Source organism: Halyomorpha halys, unplaced genomic scaffold (assembly GCF_000696795.3).
Source record: "Halyomorpha halys isolate HHAL.00 unplaced genomic scaffold, Hhal_1.1 Scaffold51.1, whole genome shotgun sequence".
In the NCBI taxonomy this organism is placed as follows: Eukaryota; Metazoa; Arthropoda; class Insecta; order Hemiptera; family Pentatomidae; genus Halyomorpha; species Halyomorpha halys.
The window spans coordinates 518,441-535,590 of NW_027108122.1; the positions used below are offsets into that span (position 1 = coordinate 518,441).

At 31.5% G+C, this 17,150-nt stretch overlaps 1 protein-coding gene across 3 annotated transcripts in view; it reads right to left on the reverse strand.

Annotated features, from left to right (window-relative positions):
- The window catches only part of LOC106691081 (uncharacterized), a 597,463-nt gene that overhangs the window by 375,379 nt on the left and 204,934 nt on the right, over positions 1–17,150 (reverse strand). For all 3 annotated transcript variants that reach the window (XM_067046502.1, XM_067046501.1, XM_067046500.1), the window contains exon 2: positions 8,866–8,899. The gene's annotated coding sequence lies outside the window, so the exon portion shown is untranslated. The remainder of the gene's footprint in view (positions 1–8,865; positions 8,900–17,150) is intronic.

The window sequence follows — 17,150 nt, forward strand, 5'->3', positions numbered from 1 at the left end:
GATTGCTCAATATGAATTGGTGATGGTTGTTTCAGGTCTTGCTTCTTTACTGTTTGAATCGAGATATCACCTTATGAGAAATGTTATCATGTATATTTTGTTTTTCAAAATTATGGTGTTCTATTGCAATGGACGGCCATTAACACCAGAAGTGTGGATATAGTGCAGTGCGTGGCAACATTTCTTCAGCACATCCTGGATAGGAGAGTTGTGGCAGGGGTCGAACTAAACTTTATTTTATATATGTATATATAGTTGACTGTAAAAATTGATATATAAGAAGATGGTCAGGGTTGCGGTCAAAAGTGAAACAAAAATAGTTTACAACTATTAATTTTCCGACGTTTCGCCCCACTTTGCAGGGCTTCATCAGGGCTGTTAAAAGGAATCGATTGAACAAAATTATATCAAGTCGGTTAAGTCCTATACTTCGAAATCGGCAAATTCGAATCAGCCCAAATTAAAAGTGAAGCTGGGCATTAGTAGTATTAATAATATTTGACATCAGTTTATTCGCGCTCAAATAATGGCCATATTAACTTTAGTTGGAAAAGTAATATAAACTTTATCCATAGCATTAAATTATTTTTAAGCTTGAATTGAATGAAATTACAGAAAATTTACGGTTTGAAATTCAGTCTGCTTGGATGTGTCCGTACGATTTGACCTTTTCAACGTCAACAAATTTACAGCCGCTAACAAGCAAACCAAGAAAAGGTCAATATAAATTTAATCATAGTTTCAAACTGATGCTTTCAACAAAAACTTTACTGAGTTAAGAAAGATAACAATCACAATTTAATTTCCTGTCGGCGTTATTAAAAACGTTACAAAGCACGAATGCTAAAAGTTTTGAAAAAATTAATCTCGGCATTTGAAAAACTTATTCGAAACAAAACGCAAGAGACATATAATTAAACTGACACCACAGGAATCACAAACTAATTTAAAGAGCTGCGGTTACTTTTAGGTCTTTTGAGGGGGCCGGGGCATCGGTAAATATTAAACTCTCAACTTCTCAATTAACAACCAAATTAATAGGTGCTAATTTTAACCCCTTTGCTTTTGGTAAAAAAAAAATAGATAAAATAAATAAAAAATAAATGAATATTCTAATATAAAACTCTTACTTTTAAAAAAGTATATCAATAATAGTTTTTTTATTAATTAAGATAAGTTATTTTTTGAATATACATTAAATTAAAAAAATTGCATAAGATATATCATCTACACACATTAGATGGTAATACATAATTGTTACAACAATCTAATAATACTCTAATGTGTATGTACGTTTCTAGTATAATACAATATATGTTGTGTTATGTACATGTAGGAATACTAATCTGTACTTTCATATTAGATTTATTAACAAAGTCTTTTCTGTGGTTAAAGGAACTTTTATTCGATTCTCGATTTTGTCCAGGCTTATGAATTGGCAAATATTTAAAACTATGAAATCACCCGATCCAGTAGTGGGAGAAATAAAACTTCAAGTTGTGGCGGGAGATTCACACCACTTAGTACAAGAGCCGGGATGAAAAAAAAGTAGTTATATCACCCTAATTTTTGATTATTTTAATGAAAACTATGTATAATTACTAGTCAAAACTGATGAGTTTGCCAAGTACAGGCAGGGCGAATAAAAAATGGCGGCTATTTCAAAACCTTTAAAAAAACATTAATTTTTCATACGGAGTTCTATATCTTAAAAACTACCAACAACACTAGAAAATCCAAGAGAGCATTACTTAAAGAAGAGGAAATTTGCTAAAATATTAGCCCTAAATGAGCTATTTACGTCCAATAGTTCTCGAGATATAGCTTTTAAAAAGCAAAATTTTTTTTAAAATCTACTGAATGATTAGTAGTCACTTAATTTATTTTGAGAAATTTAGATCTCATCTAAAACTCAGGAACTGTGGAACGTACAAATGTCCATTAGCACTCAAATTAAAGCTAGTTTAATGGACTATCCAGAACTTTGTGACCTTTACCTTCGTAGGAATAGTAGTTTTCATGATATTTGCTAAAATAAATTGATTTATAGTTGTTCGAACAATAAGTTTAATTTATGAAAAATTTCATTTCAGAAACCATTCAACGTACAGATGTCTGCCAGCGCTCAAATTAAAGCTAGTTAAATTAACTACAAAATAGTTAATCATGTTTATCTTTGTAGGAGTAGTAGTTTTTAAGATATTTGATAAAATAAACTCAAAAAATGTTAATTTCTAGTTGTTTGTATAAAATGTTTGGTTTTAGAAAAAATATATCTCTAGATCCATAAGACGCACATATGTCTGCTAACACTCAAAATAAAGGAAATTTAACTTATTATAAAGTAGTTTATGACCCATATCTTCGTAGGGGTAGTAGTTTTTATGATATTCTTATTTGAATATAAATTTGGCCAATGAAACTTTGTCCGAACAACTATAAATCAATTTATTTTAGCAAATTTTATGTAAACTATTACTCCTACGAATATAAACATCATAAACTACTTTATAGCTCATTAAACTAGCTTTAATTTGAGTGCAAATAGACATCAGTACGTCAAATAATTTTTGAGATATAAATTGTTCAAAATAAATTCACTAACTGGTGATCTTTCAATACGTCCCACACAACATTTTTATGAAACGTTGCTTTTTAAAAAGCTATATCTCAAAAACTATTTAACGTAAATAACCCTATTAGGGCTCATATTTTAGCAAATTTACTCTTCTTTAAATGACGTTCTCTTAGGTTTTCTTGTGTTGTTCCTACTTTTTAAGATATAGAGCTCCGAATCAAAAATTAGTTTTTTTTATCGCTCAGAAACAGCCGCCATGTTTTATTCCCCCTACCTATACTTGGCAGACTCATAAATTTTTACTATTAATTATACTTATCATAGCTTTCATTGAAGTAATCAAAAATTGGGGTGAGATAACTGCCTTTTTTCTCCTCTTGGGCTCTTGTACTAACTGGCGTCTTGCAGCTTTCGACGATCACATAGAAACCATTAAAAAAAAATTCCCATAAAACGCGAATGTGTAAATCCGACAAATAAACTTTTAAAAAAGTATACTTTGAAGAATTAATTCATGGTTCTCATAATAAAGGTTTGCCATATATTAAATATTAATTAAATGATGATTTTAACTAGTAAATTGTTTTATGCTGATAATAATTGATAATTCTTATATCCTAAAGAGCCCGGGACATCAACTATATCAAATCATCAGCTTTCGGATAAATGTTAAAAAGTAACAAGGAGATAAAAGGGTATAAAAATCCAAACTTCTCTGATAAAATATGTAAAAAGTTAAAACATACCAGTAGTAAATATTTTAAAATCAAAATTGTGCTACAAGTTTATAAAAAGTCGCAACAGCGTTTTTACATCTGATCTGAAAAACATTCTTGTCAAACGAGAATAACAGATGATGGCAGAAATTGCATCTGGGAAAAAGGGCGAGCTAACACGAACTGACCATTTATCTGCTTTTTCTAGAACTGGGTGCGAAATGCTGGAGTAAATAAGCCCCAAGCTATGCAACTGATGGCTACTCTGTAGCGGGCATTAGGGATTAGTGCAGGGATCGGTGAAATTTCCGTGTTCCCTAAGTGGAGGCTAGGTATTTCCAATAGCTCCATTCATTGGTATACAGGATTATACAATACTCAGGCAAGGATGAACAAGCAGTGGATCCTAAGTATGTCTCCTAGATTTTTATGAAACATTTCTAGGAGGATACAAACCACAAATTCCTGTCGATATCAGAAGTTCCGGAAAAAAAATCGTAAGTTGACGTTCGCAAAATAAATTTAATTTTATTATGGTTCAGATAAAGAAACACGAGTTTTATAACAAAGTCTATAGAAAGTGACTACTGTTAAAGGTAAAATATCGTAATTAAAAAACAGTTTATCATTGTAAAAGTTTTCATTTGTGTGGTTACTATTTTTTATGACATGTAATATTACATTATTAATGAGCAAAATTTTATTCAAGTTTTTTTGACTGTTTAGTGCAGATTCACTGACTTGCTTGATTAATAGCTAAAAAGCTGTTATTTATGTTTTTTAATATGTAAAAATATAAATAATAAGAATAAGAATTGTAAACAATTAATTAAATCTGTACCCCTATAACCCATGAAGGGTCAGAGGTAAGGGAGTATTGTTACTAGACCAACGGTTGTGCAAGGCAGTGATTTAGCCAAAACCACTCTCGACCGCCAGATTTATACCCATTACCTACTTCATGAAGCTAGGTTGGCCCCAGAGGGCTCCCAAACCCACATAGCTGGACAGTGAAATAGAAAATAATTATCTACCACAGCCGGGTTCGAATCCGGGCACTAGGACTTAGTTACACAGTGCCTTCCCACTGAGCTCCCCGCTCACATTGTGAAAAAATATAATAATAATAATAATGAACAAAATAAAAACATTTATATCTTCTTTCTGCTTTATTTTTCAGACTGTTGTACACCAATTACAATTGGAATTAAATAGCCAAATGAGAATTAAATATGTATCAACATTGTAGAGAGACAAATAAACTAATTCTCACAGGATTCAACCACTTTGAAACTCTCTATCAGTTAATTAGAAATTATGATAATTGTTTTTGAAAATAAAATAAAACAAAACACGAGTATGGCTTAATTAAGAGAATTCATTGTGCTGCGGTAGGGGAGTGGGATTAGTGCTTTGTTAGCAGGCCGCTAGGGGCCGATATAGCAGCCTCAGGAATTATATGGCCCCAGGTAGCATAATGAGCAAACATTTATTAACACATCCAGCTCAGGATTAATTTATAATTTAAACAAAAACGATGATCAAGATTACGATTTATCAAAAGGTTATAATATCACAGAATAACACAACTGATAATTTACTTGTTTTGAACTTGTTAGTTGATTCATGCATATTTGTTTCAATTTTGTTTATAATATTAATATAATTATATATTAGAGTGTGAGTGTACGCCAGCCGGAATAGCTCCTCCCTATTCCTAGTACGCTCACGGCAGACTCATGCCATCATTGATGACACCGCCTTCAGCGGACCCGGCAGCTTATCTTATAATGCCACACTGGCAATCCAAGATGTAACTCACCTTTATATATACACTTATCTCTATGTATATAATTAATTTATTGTCTTAATTTTTCTAAGAGGTCAGAAAAAAAAAATATTAGAGTGTAAATGTGACTAGAGACTATATTATTTTATTTTTCATACACATAGTTTGATTATGTTCATTTTGTTTATCCTTGTGTTAAGAGAGTTTCGGTATATATTTTAAGAGAATTTTTTTTTCATTCATTTATTTATTTTATTTTATTTTAGATCATTCATCACTATTACCTATTGCCCACAACTGTGTCTATCAATATTTTTTTTTTTTTTATTTTATACCAGATCGGCCTAGTGGGCCTTACATGGTTGATATAACCGTTATATTATATATATATTTGTTAACAGTTGGTTATGGGGGGATATAGTCTCGTACAATAGACACCCCTGACTATATACAATGTTCTTATTAAAAAAAATAAAAATTAATAAATAAGAATAATGCTTCTTAATAAAAGAGGAAAGTAAATTTAATGACAAAAAATAATGATATTGTTACACTTAAATAAAACAAACAATTCCCCTCTAATAGTAAAACGAAACAAGTTAATTTGAAAAAGGGACGAGAGAAGAAAAGAGAAAAAAAAATGAATATATAAAATGAGTAATAATAATAAGTAAAATAGAGGTAGTGTAACTATGAATTAATTTTATATTTATTAAAATTTATGACAGAATGTCCTGCAGCAGTCTGGACTTCAGTATTCGGGTTGAGGTTGGGTTTCCCAGGTTGTAGGTCACTGCTCCTTTAACTGTCGGCAACTGGGAGTGGAACTTCTTTAACCGTTTTTTGATGTAATACTCTATTGACTCCATCTGTAATTCGCGATGCTATTGGCTATTTCTAATGAACCAAGGAACATTAACTGCGATTCTTTGGACTTTATTTTGAAAAGATTGTAGTTTTTTTCTTTTTCGTGAAGGATGCCGTTCCCCACACTTCACAGCAGTACATCAGCAGTGGCCTGACAATTGTTTTAAATATAAGAACAGTTCATTCTGGTTTTAGTTTGGAATTTCTGTTTAGGATAGGATATAGCATTGCTAACCTTGCATATGTTTGAGTTAGTTATCTATCAATAAATAATAGTTTAATATTTTCTATAATAACCTTTTCACGAAATATTTTTTTTATTATAACACATTTTTTTAATTTAATTTCATAGATGATAAGACTGCATAGTTATAGTGAATGTGTTTTAGATTATCACCAATTACACCTATGACCATGGTAGATTTTATCATAAATTTTAATTTTTGATTGACAATTTTAAATAAAAGTTTACGAGTAAACGCCAAGGATGTTACGTTATCTCTTTATTATAATTTGCCAGTGTCATTAGTTTTTGTTAATATTTATCATTTATCATCTTTTTTTTGTTAATATTCATTTCCTTCTTAGACTAAGGATGAAAAAAATAATATTTTTTTCATCTAGTTTTAACTATAGGTAATGTCGATAAAGTCTAATTGTGGTTACGACTCGTTGTGGAAATGATGGGAATAAACGGTAGTGAAGTGCGTTAGGCCGACTACAAAGTGGGTCAACTTTTTCCCCTTTGGAGAGCCAAGAGCAATTGACAGATAATTGGCTCGGAGGAACCGCGCTTCGGCCCCTCCGCTTTATTTAATGTTTTCCTTCCCACGTTCTTTCACTATTTCTAAATCAAGTCCTTCCTAATTCTGATATAGCACCACTGCCCCCCAAATAGCTCGTCTCCTATATAACTACGTGATTCATGACACCAATTTGTAAGGCTCAAGAGTTCGCAGCTATATAATTTGGGCAAGAAAGCTTTTAAAAGAAATGGGCCAACAAAAAGCCATTATGAAATCCTGAAGTGTGGGCAAGATTTCGTGATGTACGATTGAATAGTGATATGTAATAACCCTTGCGATATTATTTAAGTCTTTGCCATATGTGCCGATACATGTCCCGGGTAGGATATCTGTCAACACAGAGACACTTTTCGCAGCTGGTTAATGGATAAATATGGAAGGGACCTTTCTGAGCAAATCTGTTAAACAGGTATAGCCTGTTTGTCGGTATCCAGTTCAATTATAGTTTATACACAACATTTGTAGCCTTGTTGTTGCCCTGTAATCTTCTTGTGCGTTGCTAATGATAGCAATTGAGAAATAAGATTTAGAAAAAGTAACGCCTATACGAATGAGAGAGAAACTGGGGAGTACAGAACACAGGATAAAGACCGAGCTAGGGGAGCAAGAGGGCTTTTCAGAGATGGAATTACATGGCTAAGACGTCACCCACGGCGAAGACACACCACGACATGCATTATCCAAATATTTAGAAATACTAGGTAATAATTTATAATGTAATCCATATTTTATGACAAACCATTTATCATTATATAATTCCATTTTTTAAATCCAATTTAAACATTTGTCCCTTGATATACTATTACTTTATATTACCCCTTTACTATTATATTATCTAATACCACTCCTCATTATGTTATACATTTTCAATGGGCAGTACAATTTTTTTAAGAGTTTCTATAAAATGGATTATTGTTTTGACAACACTGTTATTATAAAATAAAAGCAATACCCCAATTTGGAAATGAACTAAGTTTTGGAATTTCTAGGAGTTATAAGACAATATTTGCTGAAGAATAACCTACTCAAATATTTATCAAATAATAAAATGAGTGAGTGACCAAGCTTCATTGACGCTGGCATTTCGTAATTTTACTGTTATCAACTGGAATGTGAATGGAGGGACAAAGATAAATTTGTGTCTGCAGCTGACTCGACTCGCCTGCCATTAGAGTAGAGCAAGGTATATTGCAAAGTTTAAAGACAATTTGTCATAATTCAATGAAGGTAATATTATTTTTATGATAAATGTTAACATTTTATTCCACTAAAGGAATCATGTTTTCATAGTCATATCTATATAGATTTGTTGAGATATTATGCTGCCATTGATAGGTTAAATTTGTAATAATGATCTAATTAAAAATTTAAAAAAATAAATATGTTAATTAATGAGTAAATGTAAGCTATAGCCAGAATGGGCTGTGTATAGAACTGATACAATGTGAACCTTCAGTGATGAGTACTTTTCATATATTATTTTTTAATAAATAAAATACCAACGTTTCGGAGTTCTCCCCCTAAATATAGGGATTATTCTCAAGTACAAACAATTTTATTATATTACAAATTTTAGCTTGTTTCCTGTGCTGCCACCTGACAATCTTAATTATTTATGCTATCCTGCATTATGGATTGATAACTCGATTTTGATAAGGTAAAAGAATAAGGTTCCTTATTTTCTGTGTTGAAAACAACGATTTTTTAGGTGTAAAGTAACTGTACGATTTTTCGGGTGAAATCCATATATGTAAATTATAGAATTTCCAGTGATTTAGAATCTTCAATAGTATTTTTTATGTAGCTTTTAAAAGATTTTCACATTATCCCTGTGTTACGTAAGAAGGTTATGATTGATGTTTTTTTTTAGATAGGCAGTGATAAAAACTATGTAGCTACTTTTACGTTACTCCTACGACCAAACTTACGTTAACATTCGATTCAGTACTTAGAATGTGAACCTAAATGGGATTAATACAAGAGAATATCTTGATGAAAAAATCATGTTCATAGAATCAAGCCTAACAATGTAAAAATTAAACATTTGTAAAGATACAGGATTATGTACAAACTAATAACATGACAGTAATAACTAAAAAAATACGATACCTTAGTGTAATATTATGTTCACAGCATCACCAATCTGAAAAGAAAAATAGCTTATTTATAATAGAATAGAAGTCTATAACAGAACAAAAAAGCAATTAGCTAATACAGCTAGCTAAAATCAATTCAGGTATTGTAAAAAAATTAAGTAGTTGGGCTTGCCTTGTAATATACATGGTAGTGTAATTGATTTTTTCATGACAATCAACTACTCAATTTATGATAACGATACACCAGAGGATCCCCTATAACTGAAGTTGTAATATATTGTTGACTTAATCTAACGGAACCCTTTCTAAGCCGAACAAGGTGTAATCCATAATAAGTACCGATGATCATTGATAAATGAAAAGGGAGACAATGTTATGAAAGAGAAGAAAGGTTACACAGTTGAATAAAAATAAATACATATATGCATGCAAAACATCATGAAACAACCAAACATCTTGTAGGCAATGATCTTTCAAATTAACCAAATTTATAGGACCGTTTTTTGAGAGCGAAAGCCTCCTTAAGCAGACGGATTATGAAAACTGTTTGATTTTAAATGCCAAATTTAATTTTAATAGAAACTGAAACCATTAAACAAACAATCAAATCTACCTCTTTAGACACATAGGCCCCGGCACCACTTCGATGAGGGTGGATGATCTTGATATATAAAAGAAAAGGAGATATCAATAATATATCTTTCTAGAGGCCTATATACAATATATTTCATGGGGCACCGAATTATATAGAAGGTTCTGGACGATGAACTAAGAAGGTGACCTGCTACAGGAACCGGAGGGGTTTTATAACATATCTTGCGGGAACCCAAGAATTATCAACGCGGATAGTAAAGGATGCAAAAAATTAGAAAAGTGATTGCGCGGTGCTATTTTTTGACTTTGTTGGTGCCTTTGACAATGTTTGCCACAATCACATTGTAAGAGGGAGTGAGAGGTGAGTCACTGGATCCCAAAAATGTGATTTCATCTCTTCTATCTACAAATAAATTTAGGATTAATGTGCTCATTGAACAAGTCAAATCAAAGTGCGGCGTGGAGTATGGACATCCTCATAAATAAAGGAAAGCTGGAAGCAACAAAGCTCTCCCTTAAGAATGCAGATGGTATCAAAACAATGAAAGAAGATATTAATATAAAATATTTAGGACGCACATTCGTGGGAGAGCTACAGTTCAACGAAGGAATGGTGAATAAGTTGAATGAAAATTTGTAGAAGTTTGTCACCCCTCGCTTGCTCAAGCCCGAGCAGAACGTTAACATTGTCAATTATTATTTGCTTCCCTGTTTCACCTGCTCTAAACTGCTCCCCTCACAAAATTGCGAACTGAGATATCAGTGGGCATCGATGCAATGATTTGCAGGAACGCCAAGACACTTACTGGGATCCCTGCGAACATCTCCACAGTGACGTGGTAAGGTTTGAGGAGAGATCGAAGATTGGCTTAATCCACTGCCAATAGGAGGGTCCTCTACAACACTGGTTCATATAATAAAATCTTTAAAAAATAAATACATCATAAAATCACACTAAAATAAAGAGTTAGTTTTAATTCTGAATTTTATAGAATTAATCGTTATAAATTCGCTTATGGCTTGTAACCAGTGAATTAGTATAAATATTTTTTATAAGCACAAACAAATGTCAGACATACATCAGACAATTTTTTTTTAAATTTATTTATTGATATTTACAACTGTATAAAAAATACAACAAGTAAATTTGATCATAATGACATAATGATATGATACAGGATGTAGAGAAACTACCCAGTAGTAGAACTCCAAAAACAGTTTACAATATAAGGTAACGAGGCCATCTTCTTTTCAGGCGCCTCGGAGGATTGCCAGGAATGGAAGAGGAAGCAAGCTTAGAAAGTAGTGGGTTTGGGTGGTTAGGGAGTTTATTATGAAAGGAATAATGTCGGGTTCAGGCTAGATCGGTTACATAAGGAACATTTAGGTCTTTATAGATGGTTTTATTAGTAATAAAATAAGGAGCATTGAGGATTTTGAATTGGATACGAGAGGAATTCGAAGGTTTAGTGGAGCCCCAAAGCTCAACTCCGTATGTCCAGATGGGCCTTATTACAGTCATGTAGATCAGTCTTTTGTAATGAGTTGGAAGTTTAGACCGTTTGTCTAGTAAGTGCTGTAACAGTCGGAATCTGCGTGCAGTTTCCTGTCTTTTCAGTCTTGTGTGAGGATTCCAGGTTAGTCGTTTGTCAAGATGTAGTCCAAGATAACGAATCTGTTCTACAGATATCAGACAAATAAAAATAAAAAACTGTAAAATATGATACTGGGTTAATCTACAGTCCAAAAGCCTCCATTTGTGACTTCTAAATAACAAGAATAAATGGATAAGGATGTGGATAAGTGACTAGTACTTTTATACGTAATACATAATAAGAAATTCGGTCATCCTCAGGGCAATCTTAATACAATTTTAGAACTACATCATTTTAAGAAAAACAACTTTATGCTATTGTCCTAAGGTCATTAATTTTAGTCCACAATTACCACATTTTGTCAATGCTCCGCATTAAATTAAAAATTTTAATCACATTTACTAATTATTGTTAATATCAAAAATTTTAATTATCTTGTAATAGAAGGTCAACTTTGATTAAAAGTTTTAATTTCTAATTTTATGTGAAGAATTGACAAAATAGTTTAATTGTGGACTAAAATTAATAACCTGAGCTGAATAGCCTGCATAAAGTTTTTTTTTTTTAAATAATGTAATTCTAAAATTGTATTATATTGAGGATGTTTAAAAGGGCCGTAACGTCGGACTTATAAGGAAATAAAAATTGTTTTGAGACTGAAATTGGATAAAATTTATTTATTTAAACAATAATAACTAATCTCAATAAAATGTAAATATTATATAAAAACAGTAATTAATTTATATGTTTAACCAATAATTTATATCTAGTCGTCAGCAAAACCTAATGAACTGAAAAAATCTACGTAATACCACACACTCCATAATCACAAAATGATAACACACAAATAGTTTAAACAAAAAGAAAAAAAAACTATACAAACCTCAAAAATGTTTTGTATTAATTTATAAACATGTAGCACCAGGATCCATTTGGAAACGCTGAGCGTCAAGAATGATTTCTCTCCGGCTGGCAGTGACATTAAAAATTGTGCCCAAAAAAACATTAATCTCACACAAGACGAGGGCTATTTATCAGCTAGGTTTACATTTTCAGTAAGCCCTGCTAATGAATTAACCGTGTGTAGGAGCAGGTGTCAGAAATATATCCTACCCTTACTAAAATTTATCATGCGTATCACACCATGAAAATACATTTTCATACATTAACAATGATACGGTGGGATTTCTTCCTACCTCTAAGCAGCCATTTCAATTTCAGAAATGGTTTTTGTTATTTTATAAAATCCATCATCTTAGTAACTAACAAAACAAATTATACACACCGTAAAAAAAAATAGATAATCATAAAATATGATTGTAAATAAATCAATTAAATTTACAAAATATTCTTAGCCGTAGAAAGCCTTTTTTGATAATTCAAGTTTTTAGCTTCTGCAAACTTTTTAGAGCTACCTTAATCCATAGATTTTAGAAAATTTGTTTTTTCGGGAGAATTATCATGGTATTAAATTATGGCAAGTGACATGTGGTGTAAGATAAAATTATGGCAATATACCCCTAATTTTCATTTCTAGAATAATTTCCAATTAAAATTCAGAAATATTGTTTTTTTTATGTCATCCACAAAAACAAGTTGCTATTCGGTGCATTACGATTTCGTACTCATTAACAGAGAAAAAAGAGGATTAAAAAAAGGGAAACGGTTTATTTTCTCTTGGGCTTCGAAAACAAGATGAATATCACAGAATTTGAAAACAAGAAAGATATGAGAGTTCTATTCACGGAAAAAAGTTTAGACTTTCAATAGGTTTCCTGGTAACCTGCGTTGATTAATTTTTCGAGACTCTTTGGTTCTTTTGCTAGACCAACGGAATATTTACACAAGCCAATTAGTTAAATGTGCCTTTTCATCTACTTACATTTATTAAGCGATTGTAGTGGACGAACATAATGTTGTAACTGTTAACGCTTTGTTGTTCTTTTAGACGGTGAAATTTAAAAAGAATAAATGAAAGAGGTAGATATTTTAAAGCTTAGATGCATCCACTACTATAAAGATAAGAACAGGATCTGATAGTAAAATCAAAAAGATTATAAAGAAACATATAATATTATTCAGAACTTGTAAAAGACATTTTGAAGATTGAATAAAGCATGATGTTGAGTCTAAAAAGTAACACAAGCAAAAAAATAATTTATAGGCAGAAATCAATAAAAATCCAATTTCGAGAAATGAAAACAAAAGGTGATCATTAAAAAGAAGATCTTAATCTTAGGGTGGACGCTATCTAAACAAAAAAAAGACCTACTATCCTGCACAAAAGAAAGAACAAAGGACTAAAATTAATGAGATGAAAAAAGAAACAAAATTTGACAATTCCTTTATTATTGAAATACTTTCTCAAAAAGCTTTTGAGCTCAATTTGGAAGGGCTGTAGTTTTCGTGAGGCATTAATTACAGCCAAAACGCGAAAAAAATCAGATGTGAAAGAATTGAAACCCATATACCGTACTTTACATTAACTAACTTAATTTACATATTTTTTTTCACGTTTCCCTATCCCATCAGAATATTTACTTAAAATGAAAAGAGGAGACTTAAGATAGTTAAATCGAGCAATATTTAAAAAGCGTCTAAAATTGGAAAACGGCATGAAACCATCCTCTTGATTCCTCCGTGGCCTTACTTATCTCACCTTTAAATTATATCAGTCGCCTCATAGCAATTTTATCAGTCGATGTACGACGTGTTGCAATCTCACAAGAAGAAGTCATAACATAAAAATTATTAAAGTGCAATCCCTCCTGATCGGACCCACTACGATAAAACGCCTAGGAAGCGACAGTCCTATATCACTTTTGGAATATTTACTTAAAACGGGAAAAGGAGAATTAAGATAGTTAAGATTAGACTTAAAATATTACATACAAATTTTCAACTCTCTTACTCAGAGAAAGTCAAACTTATATCCTCGAAAAAACTGTATAAGTGTTTAAATATATCCAAGAAAAAATTATTGTGTGTTCATGAAAATGTCAAGACTCCTAAAAACCACTTTACGTGCGCCGAGATGAGCGGATGTCGAAATGAAATAATTATATATACATCAGACATCTACAAAACACCCAAACATAATCCGAATGGTAATGAACTGGACTTAAAATGACATCCAGTGGCCTTTCTCTCATATTTACTATGAAAAAATGATATATATGAAGAAAGAAATAAGAATAACAAAATTAATAAATCATAAAATCAATAACAGGTAAAATAATGCAAGATGAATAAAGAAACAATGAAGATGAAAATAAACTTGAAGTGAAAAAAATTACGATATTTTAAGAGATATAGATGTGAACGAACTAAAAAAGAAATGTATAAATAACAAAAGGATAAATAAAGATAAGGTTAGAAACAGAATAAAAGATGTTTTAATATCATAATAATATGAGACATTAAAGGAACAGAATAATATGACTACATAACATATGAGGAAAGGAAGAAACAAATCCTTATGTCTGCTTTAATATATTTAGGTCATATCATTTATTGCATGCAATATTACTCAAAAGAATCAGCCGGAATGAACAAAGATTACTTTACCCTTTCGAGAGCTCTCACATTAGATATTGTTCTTTTCTTTAATCCAAATATAAGCTTATTCGTATAAACTATATATTATCAAGTAAGTCTATTCAACATATACAATTGTTAAACCTCCGAACATTATAATAATTATACTTAAGCAACAGTTTATGTAATAAGTTATCAATTACATAGCCATTCTGTAACATATCACTTTAGTATTGCAGTTGAGCTTCAGCTACCCGAAACATAATCTGTTTATATTTAAGATGGGTATATCCCTGGGATGTGAGAGCAACTTTCTCGATGAAATCCATCAACCCGAAAAGCCACTTAAAGTAAACGATTTTTTATATTATTTTTTTTTTAATAATTCAATTTATTAGCAAGTTATGAAAAGAAATACCATTATGAAGGCTGAAATCAAAAAGGCTGCTATTATCAAAAAATGCTACTATAATGCCTTAAGTTCAATGACGTTTTCGGAGGTTCTAAAAAATATGCGACGTTATTTAAGAGAATAACACAACACTTTTTCTCCTGATGATAAATATATCAAACTAGATATTTCACTTGCAAATTAATTCCTGGTGCTGGATTTGATAATAATGTCATGTCTTGTTGCTGAAGTGCCTAAAATTATACCGGAGCCAAGTTAATTGGCTGATGAAGTTGTCGGACAGAAATTGATAGTGTTACTGACCGCAGCATCCAATCAAGTGTTAATTAATTCCGTCTATGTGAGCTACTTAGCCGGTAGAAAATATTTAGTGTTGTTGTTAGTCGGCTTCAACAAGTTCTCTCGCCCGGTGTTTGCTATGGAGTAAGTTCCGAACCGAAATAATATGCCCATAACTTAAAGCCAGTAAGTTTAAAATTCCATTAAAACTTCTGGCCATGCGAGAAAACTTTAGATAGTTATCGTCAATATATTTAGTTCACTGCATCAATTCTCGTGGCTTTTCTCTCTTCGAACATTCTAGGTAGCTAATTTACATTCTATCGGCTTATTCATTGTTGAGTTCAGGATTATCAGAATTACTTTTAAAAAAATATGAAATTACATATTTAAAGTAGGTACATAAGTTGAATGTGACATCAACTTTTTTTACTAAAATCGTCAAACCGGAGGTTCCAATTTATATCATCGATTATATACTTGTTTATAATTTCTTTAAAGAGCTCTAAATAGGTTGATTAAACTCGCCATAGTAGGATCAAGTGATCTTTAACATTTAAAATTTATATCTGTACCGCTACAATCTATGAAGGGTCAGGAGTTCAGTACTTTGCAAAGAAGTACTGTTACTAGACCAACGGTTGTGCAAGGAGGTGATTTGGTCTGAATCACGCTTGACCACCAGATTTTTCCCCAAATAAGGGTACCCAATTTAGGAGTCTGGATGGACCCCAGGAGGGCTCCAAGAACCCACAGGAGTTGACCCACGACTAACAGTGTAACAGAAAAATATTTTCTGCCCAGCCGGATTCGAACTCGAGTCCTTAAAGTTAGTAGTAACTTGCTTTACCCCATGGCCACTGCGCTTCCTAATATTTAACATTAGCTTGATCCTATCTTGATTGACATAATTGGACTTAAAAGCTTGTAGTAAATTACCTTTAATTTGGTTTATTAGAAATAAGTAAAGATTTCTTATTGTCCACGGGAGTGAACAATGAATAAATATAGAACACGAAATAATATTAAAATGAACTAAAGTAAAAAATAAATGTTTTCTTATTTCCATGGTTGTTATGAAAATAATCCATCGTCAGAAACACAGTACGAGAAGTATAGAGATTTTTTCTTTAGCCTAATTAATCATTAAAAACAAGGTAAGGAGAAGTTTCGCGATTGTGAAAAATTAAGAAATTCTCATTGAATTGGAAGAAGATAGTTGACCGTATGTAGTAGATTGTAGGAAAATAGTCCGGGCGGCGGTCAATAAAGGTATCAAAATAGTAAAAGAAAACTATTTATTGTAATCCAAAGTTCAACCCCACTTTGTAGAGCTACGTCCGGGCTAAATGAAAAAACAAGATAGAAACATTCTAAAATTAACAGAACGTAATATAAAAAACATTTCAAAACAATTGTTATGCTGTTCCTTCCTCCTTTACTATATTTATAACTAATTTTTATGAGTAGTCTCCTACAATTTATTTGTCTAGATCTATATTGAGAACTTCAATCACATCTTGCTATATTTATTAGTAACTTGTTTCCAGTCCACCTACATGAATATTTCCTTATATTGTTATTATTAATTCTTTGTTACAGACTTTATAAACATAACAATTGTTTTGAAATGTTTTTTTATTTTAATTATCTGTTAATTTTACCTTAAATTGCTTGTATTTTGTTTTTTTTTTCATTTAACACAGGTCAATACTTATTTTTCCCTTCATGATGTGCCTGAGGGATCCAAACTTTTTCCAACCAAGTGCCAATCTCCTCTGGACCTCCTTTGCTCCTCTATCCTTGAATATTAACTTACTCAGATAAATATACTCCTCCACGTATGCCAAATTATGGTTGTTAATTTTACACTCCTCTTCA